General features: G+C 45.9%; 1 long non-coding RNA gene across 1 annotated transcript in view; it reads right to left on the reverse strand.

Moving 5' to 3' along the window:
- Positions 1 to 889: 889 nt before the first annotated feature.
- LOC137769797 (uncharacterized) overlaps positions 890 to 15,500 on the reverse strand; it is a 153,246-nt gene continuing 138,635 nt past the window's right edge. The window contains exon 4 of the long non-coding RNA XR_011075090.1: positions 890 to 928. This is a non-coding gene — a long non-coding RNA (uncharacterized lncRNA). The remainder of the gene's footprint in view (positions 929 to 15,500) is intronic.

The following is a 15,500-nucleotide window of genomic DNA, read 5'->3' on the forward strand; positions in this document are numbered from 1 at the left end:
CAGCTGTTCTGAAGCCATCTGGTACAAGGTACAATGCTGAGAACGTGAGTCCCTGGGCTCTAGATGTGCAGTTTTAGACCCAGTGCTCTGGGTCTGCAGTAGATGTTTCTTCTTGCATTTGTGCACAGTAGTCTCTATCTCCCGGGAGTTGTAGCAGATCCTTCCTTGGCTGCCTTCTGATGTCAGGAATTACTTGGAAACCCTACTGCAGCCAGATCAATTCAGTATTCTTTTGCCCCAGGAGTTAGGACACCTGGTGCTACATAAATTAAAGCATATCAGCTACCTGCCCACACAGTCGGCTGTGAGGCCACTGCCCCAACCACTGGTGGCCTTGATGTTTCTTTCATTTATTCACTCATTGTCTCAGCAGGTATTTCTTGGGCTTCTCCTGGGTGTTTTGTGCAATGAGTTGTACAAGATGGAAGTACGTATAAGGCATATTTCTGTCTTTCAGGCTCTCATGGGAGGGGATACAAGGCCTACAACAAAGAATTAATTATGTCACGATAAAAAGCAGTCACATAATGGTACAGTAATGCTAAGATTCCAAATGAGCAGGTGTCAGGTGTCCCCAGGACCGTGTTTGGATGTTCACTAGAGGGACTCACAGGACCCAGCATATAATTGTACTCATGGCTAGTATTTATTACAATGATGTAGTAAGGATACACAATTGGATCATAAGGAAAAAAGGCACATGTGGCTTCTGGAGGAACCCATGTGCAGATTTCCCCAGGCTCTTTCCTTCCCAAGACTGAGTACACAGCACACACTCTTCCCCTAGCAATAAGAATGCAGCAACACATGTGTGACCTTTCTGCCCAAAGAAGCCCATCAGAAACTCAGTGCCCAAGATTATTATGGGGGCTGGTCACATAGGCACATACCTCTGCATATGCCTAGCACAGACCGAAGCTCCAGTCTCCTAGAAGGAAAGCACATATTCAGCACAAACAGGCTAGACACAGTAAGACACTCTTACCATTTTGGGAAAGTATTTTATGACTGTAGGGACCTGCTTACCATCCAACGACCAACCTTGCAAGCAGGCTTTTCTAAGGACAGCAGAATCAGGCCTGCTCTGTCAATTCTTTTCTGCACAGAACAGTAAGAAAAAGTGAGGAGTCCCAGGGAGAGAAACGTGAGCGTGAGCTGGGCATCCCAATGGAGCAGAGGGCCCTTGAACTTGGTCTTGAAGGCTGATCGGGATTTGAACAGGCAGAGAGGACTGAGGTGGGGACTTCAACAGCTCAGTCCCAAGGGAGAACAGAAAGGTATCTAGGAGGCTGGGGAATGGAGGGAAGAGGCTTCTTGACCTAGTCAGCCAGCTGGGATATCTTGCATGAGTTGTAAAATCCACTGAGCAATGGGGATTTAGATCGGTCCTGAAAGAGCTATAAACTAAGAAGAGAAATAGACAAACAGCACAGCAATCTCAGTAGCAGGATGGAAGGAGAACTCAGCCCTGTCTGAGGAAGTCCTGATCATCCATATCTAGCTGGGACCTGAGGACCAGGAAGGAATGTGCCAGCTGAAGGAGGATGAGAAGGAGAATGGGGTCCCAGGATTGCACATGCAGAGGCTCAGAGGAGAAAAAGAACATGGCAAGTCCCACAATCTCCACAAAATTATTGTCCTTGGCAGGCTAGGGAACTATGGGTAAGCTTTTCCTTATTTGTTTTGTTGCCAAAATAAGGTCCCAATCATCAGAGCCAGGTTCACATTTAATTATACAGGCCTTACGTTGTTTAATGCCCATTGAAATATGTAGCCGTTTTATAGGGAGGGCACCAGAGTTCATCACAGGTAGGGGACTTTCTTGCGCTTGTCTTTGATGCTTCCTTTCTCTAACTCACATCTAATATATCAGTGAGTCCTCTTGTCTCCACTTCCCAACACATCCCCAAGCAGACTGTCTCTCGCCATCTGTGCTGGTGTCACTGGAGTCCAAGTCACCAGCATTCCTCTCCTGATTTCAGTGCAGCATCCAGAACGTTCCTCTAAAATGTAAATTAGATTGTATTTCTCTCCTGCCTAAAAACTCATACACATTCATCATTGCATTTGGTATAAAATCCACCATGTCCTAATGTCCCAGGGATCTGGACCCTTGCCTACCTCTCCACCCTTGGGGCATCACTCCCCATGCTATTTGCTGGGCTAAACTCACCCTGGTCTTCTTTCTTGTCCCTGAGACACGCCAAGCTCATTCTTACCTCAGGACCTTTGCACATGCCATTCCCTCTGCCTAGAGCTCTCTCTTCCCAGCTCACCAAGCTCCTGGATCCTTCTCCTGATGCAGTCCCTGCTAAGAAGCACCTCTTCAGACAGAACTCACCCAGCTTCTCTAGCTCAAGTTCCCCCAACAATACTACCCCATCTCAATGACTTACTATTTGGTTATTATGTCATTTTCTTTATATGACTACTTATTGCAATTTGTATTTTTTTTTTCTTATTTGGATTTTGTCTTCTGTCTCCCCTCAATTTCAGTGTAAATTCCTGATGGCAGGAGCCCTGTCTAGCTTGCTTATCCAGCACTTTAAAATATGCCTGGCACTGTGCTCAACAAATATTTAAGGAACGGATGAATGGTGACTCAACTAGTAAGTGGCTGGCCTGGGGCATTTCTGTCTTCCATCTGTGTTGAGGCACAGAACATACAAAGCACTCTAGCAGAGGGATGGGGTATGCCCGGGGAAAGCGTCACAGAGAGGAAACCTGGGCAGCCAGTGGACAGCAGGACAGTGGGTCCTGAGGAGGCCTGCAGCACATCTAGGGGGGCAGAACAGGCGTCTGCAGACAGTCCCTCTACAGGCAGTATGTGGGAACCCAAGGACACAAGCTGAGCAAAGAGCCTTAAGAAGAAGGAGGTAGGATCTCTGTGGAGTCCAGATAGGTGGTCATAAGGCTTATCCAGGTTAACAGGACTTTCTTATTGACAGGGGAGGAAGGCAGCAAGGAAGGAGACTGAGGCAGACAGGCAATGTCAGGGGTGGTAACTGGGCACTAGCTGCTAGTCTGGACTTTAGGGTCAGATCTGACTTCCCTGGGAGAACTGGCCAGAGAGGTAGGCTTGATCCTGGAGAAACAGGGCACCCAGCAGAGCAACAGTTCAGAAACCTCGATCTGCGTGGGGTGCAGTGGGTGGAATCACAGGCATGGGTGTTTGGGGTGTTTGAACTGGACCATGAAGGTGGTGGGTAAGGAGCAAAGGAGGAGTTAGCATAAAGCCCAGGGTTGGTCTGAGAGGCCAGGGAGGCAGGAGCCTGCATGAAGTAGTCATGAGGCCACAACTGTGGCCGCTAGGAGGCAGCACAGGGGGGCAGGGAGCATGGAGACCATCACACCGGGAAGCCAGGCACAAACTTCACTCCTTCACACTTTTGCCAGGGTCAGCCCTAGATGGACTTTTCTGGAACCAACAAAAACAGAGGCTGGAATAGGGCTTTGGAAGCGCATCTCTTTAGCAGGAGAGAAAGCCATGCCAATGGCCCTTCTCACTGACATCCAGCCAGGCGGGCCCCATAAAGGCCAGGAGCTCGGAAACTGCAGCGGTTTTCACCAGAACTCTGCTCCAACTCTGCTCAGAGTCTGGGAAAGCTGTGATTGTGTTCTTCTACATTTTATGGCAAACCACTGGCCTCCAGATCCAGAGGGTTAAGCAGGGGGAAGCAAGGGAGTTCCAGGGTCTACGAGTGCAGCCCTTCCCCACGTGCAGTAATTAACAATGGAAGAACCCTGCCTGTTGGAGTCTCTGCGGCCCGGCTGGGCTGGCGTCCACCCTCTCACTGACAGGAACAGCACCGCTCTGTTTGCACGGATGGGACTGCCCAGCAGATGGTGAATCAGACCTCGATGTCTCTCTGTGTGCTCTGTACATTTTACTTGTTGGTAATGAATTTACAAATCCTTTAAGTACAGAAAACAGAACCTTCCCACGAGCTGAACAGATGGGAGAGAAGGCTTTCTAAAGGCTTTTCAAAGTAGCCTTTTTTTTCCCCCTCCTGGTTTAACATCTCTCTCTATGTCTACAAATGCTTTAATAGCTGGAGGTGAGGGGGAAATTTGCCTTGCCTTTCTTTCTTTGGGTCCCTGGAAAATACTGGGCAGGCCTGCCTGCCACAGCCAGGAACCCATGAGCAGGATAGCGCCAGATCCCGGCAGGGAACCTTCACCATCCTATCGATACCTCCTGGAGCGTGTGTGGCACAGTCCACAGAAGGAAGAAGGGAAGGAGAACTTCTTGCAAAGCTGACGACACCGATTGATTTCTCTGGTGGGGCAAGAGCCCCAGGGTTCCTTCTAAGTCGGATTGATTGAATGGCTTATAATTGCAAACCTGTGGTAGATTGCATTTATGGCCCCAATATTTTACCCTTCCCTTTACAATATCTCTCTACAGTGGGCTCCCACCTCAGATGGGGTCTCTTGCCGCACCCCCCCATCAACCATGTGACTTGCTTTGGCCAATGGGATGTTAGCAGACTGGAGGCAAACAAAGGCTTTAAATGCACTTGCCCAGTGAAGCTGGTTCTCTTGCTCCATGAAAAGGACATGCCTAGGCAAGCTTGCTGGTTCTAGGAGGAAGAGAAGCATGGAGTGGAGTCAATCCTTTGCCAGCTAGACAGGAACACAGGACGAGACAGGTAAATCACGATCCCACAGTCAAGAGTCTAGAGGACATACGGTATTTGTTTTTCTCTTTCTGACTTACTTCACTCTGTATGACAGACTCTAGGTCCATCCACCTCACTACAAATAACTCCATTTCATTTTTTTTATGGCTGAGTAATATTCCATTGTATATATGTGCCACATCTTCTTTATCCATTCATCTGTCGATGGACACTTAGGCTGCTTCCATGTCCTGGCTATTGTAAATAGAGCTGCAATGAACATTGTGGTACATGACTCTTTTTGAATTATGGGTATGCTAACACATATATATGGAATCTAAAAAAAAAAAAAAAAAATGGTTCTGAAGAACCTACAGGCAGGACAGGAATAAAGACACAGACATAGAGAATGGACTTGAGGACACGGGGAGGGGGAAGGGTAAGCTGGGACGAAGTGAGAGAGTGGCATGGACTTATATACACTACCAAACGTAAAATAGATAGCTAGTGGGAAGCAGCCGCATAGCACAGGGAGGTCAGCTCGGTGCTTTGTGACCACCTAGAAGGGTGGGATAGGGAGGATGGGAGGGAGACACAAGAGGGAGGAGATATGGGGATATATGTATATGTATAGCTGATTCACTTTGTTATAAAGCAGAAACTAACACACCATTGTAAAGCAATTATACTCCAATAAAGATGTTAAAAAAGAATGAAAAAAAAAAAAAGAGTCTAGAGGACAGTCTTCCTTCTACCCTCAGCGTCCCCAGCACAGAGCACCCCACCTAGAACAAACAATAATTACAGAAATGGCTAAGGTTTACCAAATGTATATGAAACGAAAAAGGATAATCGTTACAGTAACCTTACATAGTTGTTTGGAAGGGTAAGTGAAAGATAACAAACCTAAAGCATTTAGCACAGTCCTTGGCCCATGGCAAGCACAGAGTAAATGTCAACTAGTGCATTATCTACACGCATTAACTTTGATCATTAAAACCACCCCGAGTGAAATACTATTATCTCATGTTACAGATAGGGATGTTGAAGCATAGAATAGTTTAGTGACTTGGCCATAATTACACAACTAGATAAATGAAAGAGCTGGGATCAAACTTCACATTCATTCCGCGATGGAAACAATCGAGAGGACAGTACAAAACCAGATGCAGGATAAGTACATGTCCAGAATTAGAACACACAGAAAATGCTGGTAATACCATAAGGGAGAAAACTTAGATTGGTCTGGAGCAGAGTTTCTCAGACTTGGCACCACTAACACTTGACGCTAGATAATTCTTTGTTTGGGGTAGTCTGTCCTGTACATGGTAGGATGATGTTACCAGCATCCCTGACCTCTACCCACTAGATGCCAATACAGCCTCCTCCCCAAGTGGTTACAACATTGTCGCATGTCCCCTGAGGGGCATAGTCACCCCACATAGTCATCCCCACTGGTCTGGGACTCTCAGGGAAGGTTACAAATAGAGGGTAAACGTCAAGATGTCCTGATAAGAATACACATAGCAATTCCCCGGTGTGAATTTCAAGGACCAATAAACATGTACAAATTAAAAATAAATTAGGAGAGACCATGTCAGGGCAAAAGACAGTCCTTTCTAAGAAAGCATTCCTGGCAATTTTAAACTAATACTCTAAAAATAATACCATATTTTTGAAAGTTTATAACAGGAAATTTATAGAATCCAATTTGGATGTAAACTATACTGTGTGTGTTTACTTCACAAAGTGTATCAACTGCATATCTCTATTAGTACAAGAGGAAATGTGGTCCAAAAGTACGACTTATTCTGGTATTTTTATTTAGCTTTACAGCATGCTCCCCGCATGGCGGTTATTGTTATCGTTTTAGCAGCGACAGTGATACTGTTGATATGGGCTGGCACCAGAATGAGAACTGGCATTTGGTTAACAGTTGCCTTGTTTGGATACAGTCTTCAGTCTCATTCATCGTCTCATATTTCTGGCTTCCCTTAATGTGGAAAAAAAGACATGTGCTGATTTACAAGATCTAATTTCCCTTTGATAACTGTATTCGTTTCCTAGGTCTGCCATAACAAAGTACCACAAACTGGATGGCTTAAGACCATAGGAATGCACTCCCTCACAGTTCTGGAAGCTGGAGGCCTGAAATCAAGGAGTCAGCAGGCTGGTTTTTTTCTGAGCATCCTAAGGGAATCTGCCCTATGCCTCCTTCTTAGCTTTTGGTGATTGGCTGGTAGATCCTTTGTGTTCCTTGGCTTGTAGATGCATCACTTCAATCTCTGTCTCATCACATGTTTTCGCTGTTGTTTCTCTCCTCTTATAAGGACACATTGTAATCATATGGGATTAAAGACCCACCCTACTCCCACTATAATTTCACTTTAACAAATTACTCCTGCAATGACCCTATTTCCAAATAAGTTTACTTTCTGAGGTACTAGAGGTTAGGATTTCAATACATCTTTTGGAGAACACAATTCAACTCATAATAATAACCTATTCTGTGGGACCCACTTTTAGATGACATCTACTCCACCCAATCTACCCCCTTTATGAACATTGCCCCCTCTGATCCGTAAAGGAATATGGCTAGCAGAGATCACACTCTTCTGTAATCCTAGAATCCCATATATTCTAACAACTCTTCCACCAAATTGTAACTACAGGATTTTGCTGCTACCCTGCCATATGCATTGGAGTTGTTTTTCTCCAACATCAGGGGTGTTTTCCACTGCCTTATCCATCCCTCCTCCCCAGACCCCCTTGTAAGCAGCCATGATTTGCATTTGTAGAATGATGACAAGAGAGGTAGTTTCCGTCTGAGGTCATGGAAGAGGTTTTGCTTGGTTGGATGACAAGATGCTATAATAAAATGCAGCCTTTCTTCTGGTATCACAATATGCTGTTGTTGTCACGTACTTCGCCTTCGAGAAGCCTCATAGCCACTTAAATTAGAAGTTTGCCTCAGTTACCAAGCATGTAAAATTTAGGTTAGTATGTAAAATTTCTAACTGCCCTGAAGTGGGTAAAAGGTAAATGGAGGGGAAAGAAGGGGAAGGGGAGGAATTGGAGGAGGTCCCAGGAAGGCAGGCTGGGGCCGGGGGAGGATTATCCCTGCAAAGAAAGAAATAGTAACGCTAGATAAAATCAGTGGGAAACATTTCTTAGGGACTGATATTGAAAAAATGGGACAAGAGAGTCAATGACAGCTGCCTATGTAGGGCATGAACTGGCATAGTGGTGATGGAGCCTAGCCAGCTGGGACATGACTTAGCTCCCATCAACTTGGGCAAGTGCTGAGAGGAAAGACCGTGATGAGTGTGGTTTAGTTCTCAGCTCTAAAATTTGTTATTGTAGCAGGTCAACATGGCCCTGTAACCAGGCAGATCCCTGCCAGGGAAATCCTAGTGATAGTAACAAAGAGACCCAACCAGGAAGAGTCAACTTCAGTGCATGTTGAGGAAATAGCTCTGACTGGGTTAAGCGTCACTAGCTTAGCCTCCCTGACCTCATCTGTAAAATGGGGACGTATGAAAACCTCTAAAGTTCTCTCCCAAATGTACGGACCCTGCATTAGACCCCAGGGATAGAAACAGAGGGGAAATCCCCTCCTAGTGCTTTCTCCGACCTGCTCTCTCTTCTGCTCCTCTTTGATAACTTCCCACCTTGCTGAACCAACTGTGGGTTTCTTGTTAGAGCTCCAGCTTAATAAATGCCTCCATGGCCGGCAATTGATTTTCTAAAAATGTAATATGCATGCAAGCTCAACCACACAGCAATTGAATGCTTCTCCGCTTAAAATCAATTGTAAAAGTGTATGTAAAGCTACAATAGTGCTAAACTCCCCATAATGAGGTGGTTGTGCTAAGTGAGCATCTGATTTACGAAGTGGCTCAGCGGTGCAGGGCTGCCTCATGCCACCTAATCAGGTGACAGCAGGACATGCGTTGGCTCCCAGGTGAGCAGGCAGCCCTGGAGGTACAGCAGCAGGACAGTGGCAGTCAGAGTTGCAGGGGGAGAATCTGGGCTCACAGGTGAGGGGACACCCCTTATTCAGGCCCCCTTCCTTCTTTAACCTCTTCCCCATCCCACCCCCAAAATGGAAATTAAAGCTCAGAGGACTGGGAGAGAGCAAGAGGAAGAAAGGATAAATAAAGAGTGGGCAGGCAGACAGGAGGCTGGAGGGCTGGATCTAGAGTGTACGCAGGCATTCTAGCTGGGCAAGAATGGGCTCCCAGGGAGGGAGTATGGCAGGAGGAGTCTGAGAGCCAAGCCATGTGTACAGGTCTAGCCTCAACTATCTTGCACAGCAAAGCTCCACGTCCTCATCTGCTGGACAGGAGATGGGTGCAGAGGGCTGGGATGGGTGTTAGCCATGGGGTTGTTCTCTGAAGGATCTGAGGTTCAGCTCAGGGATCCTTCACCCAGTGGGCCACCTCTGTCACTCCAGAGCCCTTCAAATCCCCAACATATTTCCCCACTCTGCTTAACATTTTCTAAAATACCGCCATTAGGTTAGTCTTTCCAATACAACTCTTGCATCACATCGGGCTCTCTCCCTCTGTTCTCTTCTTTAAAAAGCAGATATTCCCAAGAGAAGTAACTCTTAATACCCTAGTAGTGCAGGTACTCCTAGGGGAATTGGGGGTGCGGCCTGGAACAAAGCATGCATCTTTAGATATGGACTCAGCACCCAGCGTGTGCCAGACCCTGAGCAATATGTGTGGGCACGACATACTCTCGCAGAACCCCCAGCTTAACAGTTTAACAAAGAAGAGGGTTGCAATCCCAGATCCCAAGCACCGAGGGAGGCATGACGAGGTGGGGCAGTCATGGGGAGCAGAGTCAGCTTTACTACTTAGAGGAGGAGGAGCTTCATGCTGAGTCTTGAAGGAAACGTAAGATTTGGTGACGTGAAAGAGGGGGGAAGAAGAACATCTCCAAATGCAAGGAGGCCACACCACGCAGACCTGCCGGAAGCCATGCTCAGAGCTATGCGTAGCAGGGCTGGAATTGGCATCTAGAGAAGAGGCAAGAATTATGGTGGGAGAGATTGAGATGGATAAGGACTCAGCCTGGCTTGATGACTGAATTTGCAGGGTGCGAGGAAAGGTCTTCCCCAGTCTAGGATATTTTCCAGGTTCCTCTTTCCCTAGAATCCCTTAGAATCTCAAAACTGTCCCTGCTCTTCAGTCCTGGACCACCTAATGGACCAGAGCCTTGCTCTATTGAGTGGGTTTTCTCCCAGGGTTGTGGGATAATCACTGAATCCACCTCTGGACAATCCACCCACAGGTGGCTAGTGACTCCCTAGATACTTTGAGGCTCTGCAGCAAGGAAGATGCTCGAGGTCATGGTGATGGTGATGGGCCCTCACTCTCTTGTCTGGAACACTGGAGGCTGACCAGGAGTTCAATCTGTGTGAGACTAACCATATACTGTAGTGAACTGTGGAGTCACGCAGACGGCCCCAGTTCTGCGACCCCCAGATGGTTATTTCAACCTCTGTGCCCCAATTTCTTCATCAGTGGAAAAGAGATTCTAGCAACCTGGATTTGGGTGTCACTGTGCAGATTAGATGAGATATGCATGTAAAGCCTTCAGCCTAGTGCTTGGCACAGAATAAACACTCAGACTAGCTAAAATGATAAGATGTTGTATAAGGACAGAGATCTCTCCTCATAAGGGCTTTCCATCTACATGGTGACACAAATAACTGTAACACAAAAGAAAACTCACCATGCCACTAGAGATGGGGACACGTTTTGGACTGGTCTCACAGAGGGATGGCCATTGGGTCACTCACATCTGAAGGATGAGAAAGATTTGACAGACCGATGGAGGAAGAAGGGGTCCATGCAATAATCATGACCTACACACGACAGCGGGCACTGCCTTAGGCTACTCACATTTCTGGTTTTCCAAGCTGAATTTAGACCCTGGGACCAGCAGCTGAATCTTCCATTTCTTTGTGTCCCTGGTGACCCCCCCCCACGTGCCCTGTACATGAGCTGCTCAGGGAAGAATTGCCCATGATGATGCGACACATGGCTTGAGCAGGCAGCAAGCTCACAGAAGAGCCAGGAAGGGAGACCCATGCCCCCAAAATGCCCCTAACAATGCTATCTGGCCTCAAAAGCAGGCCAGGTTGCTGAGCAGATGCACCTGGGCTGGAACCCTGACTTCACTCATTAGAGGTGTGGCCCTTCATCTATAAACTAGGGATAATAACAGGAGGAGGCCATGTGCTGATGCATGCCACGTTCTTAGCACAGAGTCTGGCGTGTAGACATGCACAATAAATATTAGCGTAAAACATAAAACAACAAAAAATAAAATAAAAGCAAGTAAAGTCACTTAAAATGTTGATGTGGCTCAGCTCTGCTTTGAGACTGGGGCTAGAAACTTGGGCCTCAGGCTTTTACTGATCTGCCCAGTGTCAGCCCAACTTCTAAGGAGAGGACAGTCCCAGCCCCTTGGGATGTTTTCCTTCCTGCTTTTCTATCAACAGTGGAGGTTGTTGATAGAAAAGACTTTCCCCAAGCAGACCTGAAGCAGGGAGGGAGGTGACTAGCAACCTGTCCTAGGGCAGGGCAGGATTTGCCAAGCTTCCTGGTAGAAACCAGCAAAAATAAACCTTTAACCCTGAAAGGCAATTGATTGCTGGGAAAAAAAAATTTACAAACAATTGTCAAAAGTAGCGTGGACTAGTGGCATTATCCCATTTTATCTTCAAGAAGGAAACTGGGGTCTTAGGAAGCAAGTGACTTTCCCTAATAGCATGTGGCTAGACCACCTAACTGTTACTCTTGTCTCACTTTGCCTTCCATCTGGTTCCTGAAGTGTCCTAGCAGCAGATGGAGAACACGAGTGCATGTTTGGCATGGTCACTGCTGCTCTGTGTGGTGAGGGGAGGACACCTGGTAGGGTCTGCCTTGGCCCGGGCAGAGCCCGCTGATGAACACTGTTGCCACACCATATGCTCAGTGAGTCCTCAGCCAGTGCCCTCCAGACCCACATTGGCCACCTCTGGGGTGGGTACACTTGGCTCAGAGACAGGAAGATGGGTTTGAGGGCCTCTGGCAGTCAACTGGGTTCTGATTCACTCATCCTTACCTTTAAGAGGAAGTTGTTGCTACATCGTTAGCCCAAGGTGATACTGATCATCCCTGCTAGACCCCAAGGCTGAATCCTTCTCCAGGTGGGTTTTTGTCAAAGACCTCTATCACTCACCCTCCTTTTCTCCTTCATCTCTCCGTAGGTGGGGGGCACCCTATAACTGTCATCTAAATGGCAATACTTTTAAGAGTGAAAGGAGGTGCTACTTTGGACCGGATGCCAGGCCAACAGGTATAAAATGGGGGGCACAATCTAGGCCAGCCAGACATATGGTCCCCCAAATAAGGACCCATCATATCCAACCCTGTTTCTTCCCAACCCTCCAATTGAACCCCCCCACCCCGTCTTGATGGCAGAGGCCCTTCTTGTACCCCAGTGCAGTCACAAGAGAGCTTCTTCCATATGGGGAGCAATCAAAGGAGACAAACTTTCCAGGGAACTGGCTCTTTGTCTGCCTAAATGTTCTCTCTTGGGAAAAAAGAACCAAAGAAGTCTATTCCAGAGATGTCCTAGAAGGAAAAGTAGGGGAGAATGATGATTCTGAACAGAGCAGGAGTCCCCAAAAGACAAAACACTCCAATGAATGCCTCTCCCCTGACTTCCAATGGACAGATTCTGCCCAACCTTCAAAGTCCAGTGCACATTCCTCCTCCTCTGTGATGTCCGCCTGAATTTCCGGGCACAGGGACCTCCTTCCTCAGATCTTTGTAGTTCTACTCTTGGGACTTGTAATATGCCTTATCCAGGCATCTAATCACTTATCCTTGAGTATGCCTTTTAGCATACTAGAAGGACAGAGCAGTCTTATCATTAGATTTTTGTGATATATATACGTGTGTGTATATAAAATGTATGTATTATATAATATATTGATATGTGTGTAAAAATATATATTTTGTATTATATATATTCCACTAAGTTTATATACATTCTGTTAAATATATATACATATAAACATATATGTGTACATTATATATATATATATATACATTTATATATATAAATGAAAAGAAGAATGGAAGTTTAGATGGAGAGATGAGCCTACTGAATATAAATTTATCTCAAAATAATCAAGGGAACTATCCCCAGAGAACAAGAAGTCGCTTTACCTAGTAATGAGTGATGGAATTTTCACTGTGGAGAGTTTCTAAGTTTGGGAAAGGCTGACACTTGTGCTTTTTACATCTGGACCTTTGGTTTGTGACCTGACATTGTGAGGATTTACCCAGGTGGTTTCCTGGAGGCGTTTGACCTTGAGAGGAAGAGAAACAATAAGAGAGTAAAAACAGCGGTAAGACCAGCTATCGCTGTTCAGTGGGCAGAGTTTCCTGGAAAGGGTTACTCACTCCTTTTACCAGTACGAATAGTGGCCTTGGCAGTTGGGTCATTAGCACCCACTTTTGACACTCTTCTTTATTGATTTCTGTTGGGCTTCAGCCCCTTTGCCAATCAACTGCTTAGAGACAGAAGATTGGACACAGAGATCTACTAAGATCCCGTTTCAGATTTCTAAGATTCTGAGGATCATTTTCGAGAGATTTCCTGTTTATTTAGGCAGAGATGGGTCTTTGTTTTTCAAGCCTCCTGCTTCCAGCCTCCGTGCGTAATAAAGAATGCCTATGCTTGCATTCCCATATTGAAAGCTTTCTTCCACAATTAAGTTGCTAATTAGAAATTATTTATTCCCAGAAACATATGCACATGTACCACTGCTCAGCATGTTGTTTTCATGATCACCCCGATGCACCTGCTGCTCTTTAAATGTCCCCATCACTCTAGCTCTGTGCACTGATTTCGACAAGCACCCTGCCCCTTGAATCCCTATCTGAACAGCTCTCATAATCAGTGTATGCCAGAGACCGGTTACTTCGGCTCCATCCATCTTCCCAATGGTGGTTTGTCACTGGTCGGTATGTGCTGGAGACAGTCATGATTGAGATGACTTCCTCCACTCCTCCAGTGAGGGTAGAGCTGGGTCAGTGACTACCGAAGATTAGCGATCTCTGTGAACCGTGTGAGGAGCCTCAGGAAGCCACAGAGACCCCAAGATGGCAGCCTCAGCATAATAATCCAATAGAATTTTTAAAAATCTACTTGGTGATCTCCATGAGTCCAGTGGCTAGTAGGGAGGTCACAAATTTGGACGCCTGTAGCATCTCAACTCTTGTCTTTTTGGTGTGACTTATTCTCATTTAAAAGGGCAGTTTTCATCAGCTGTAAAACAAAACCCAAGGAGGTGTGTCCAGAGCTTAGAGGAAAGGGAAAAGTCTGACAGAGAATGTTGGAACAATTAAATCCACTGTTGCTCATCTAATTTACAAATTGGAATCACCTGCTCAGGGTGTGCCTAGCTCACTCCATCCCTCTCTCTGCAGCCTGATTAAGGATGCCAGGCAACTGACTAGAGCTCCCAGATATACATAAAGTAAACTCCCTGATCTGCAAGCCGATTCACACAACAGCTTCCCTAATAAAGCATGAGGTGAAGCTGCCAGGCACATCTGTTTTTATCACAGATCTTCAGCATATCCTAGGAAAACAGGACAGATAGAGGCAAGGCTAGCCCCAAATGAACTTATCACATTTCTGCGAATGGGCTCAATGTTTAAGATGTGGCCCCAATCACTCAGACCATACTGCAAGTAGAGCTGGGTTCAGATGTAGAATTAATTATGAAATTGTCTAATTCATTTCTTGAGCAAACTTTTACTGAGTGTCCACTCTGTGCCTAGCATTGGGTTAGGCACTGAGGATGTTCACCTAGGGGAGGAAAAGGAAGTCATACAGAGAGTAACTACCACACAATGTGATAGGCACTATAACAGAGGTTATTTGCCAATTGCTTGTAAGACTAGAGTGAGGGCATGACCATCTCAGTGAGGAGAGAAAGGATAAAGAATCAGAAAAGTCTCCACAGTGGAGCAGTCTGGAGGATAGAATTTGGGGAACCATTATGAAACCTGAGGGGAAACCCTAGCTTGACATACATTACACCTTCTCTATATATTTCTAGTATATAGCTATCTGTTGGGTGTGGTGACAACTCACTTTTATTTTCCAGTCACCAACTGAGTCTGGAGTAGTCTTATACCCATACCCATAGTGTTATTTGCCAATGTTCAGACTCTACCCCCACCCCTACCCAAGTCCCTTGAGTGCTTTAGAAACACTATTTGCTTTAGTCACTGAATGGATACAGAACCTAGTCTTGGGGATGAGGCCTTTTCAGCATCCCATGCCCTTTTCCAGGGTGCTTCAGTCTGGAAACCACCCCCAGTTTCCTGAAAATCTTCTGATTTCTAATTGTCATCTCTTCCTAAATGAATGGTCTCTTAATACTCTTCATATCTTTTCAGGTCAGGGACACCTAACAATAAGTGGTAAAGCACCTTGTATAATGTCTGGCATGTAATAGGGGCTCAACTGCTATTGTTAAACTTATCTATTATAATCATGTGCTCACTATCTATAGGTAAGAGAGGGTTTCGCTCCCCTTGAAACTGTCATCTTCTGTCTCAGCATGTACTACCCACAACACACAAATTATAATATTTACACATAGGACTGTCCAGACATTAGAACATATACAATTACATTCAATTCACTATGCCAAGCCACAGATAGAAAGCCTGGTCCTATCTCTGTCTGGGAGCTCACAGGCAAAATGCTACTTGAATTCAGGACAACATTCTGTGCATTTCCCCTGATGGAGTGAGAAGATGAATCTGCCAAGGAAGGAAATGCCTCCCCACT

This window comes from Eschrichtius robustus, chromosome 10 (assembly GCF_028021215.1).
Source record: "Eschrichtius robustus isolate mEscRob2 chromosome 10, mEscRob2.pri, whole genome shotgun sequence".
Lineage (NCBI taxonomy): Eukaryota > Metazoa > Chordata > Mammalia > Artiodactyla > Eschrichtiidae > Eschrichtius > Eschrichtius robustus.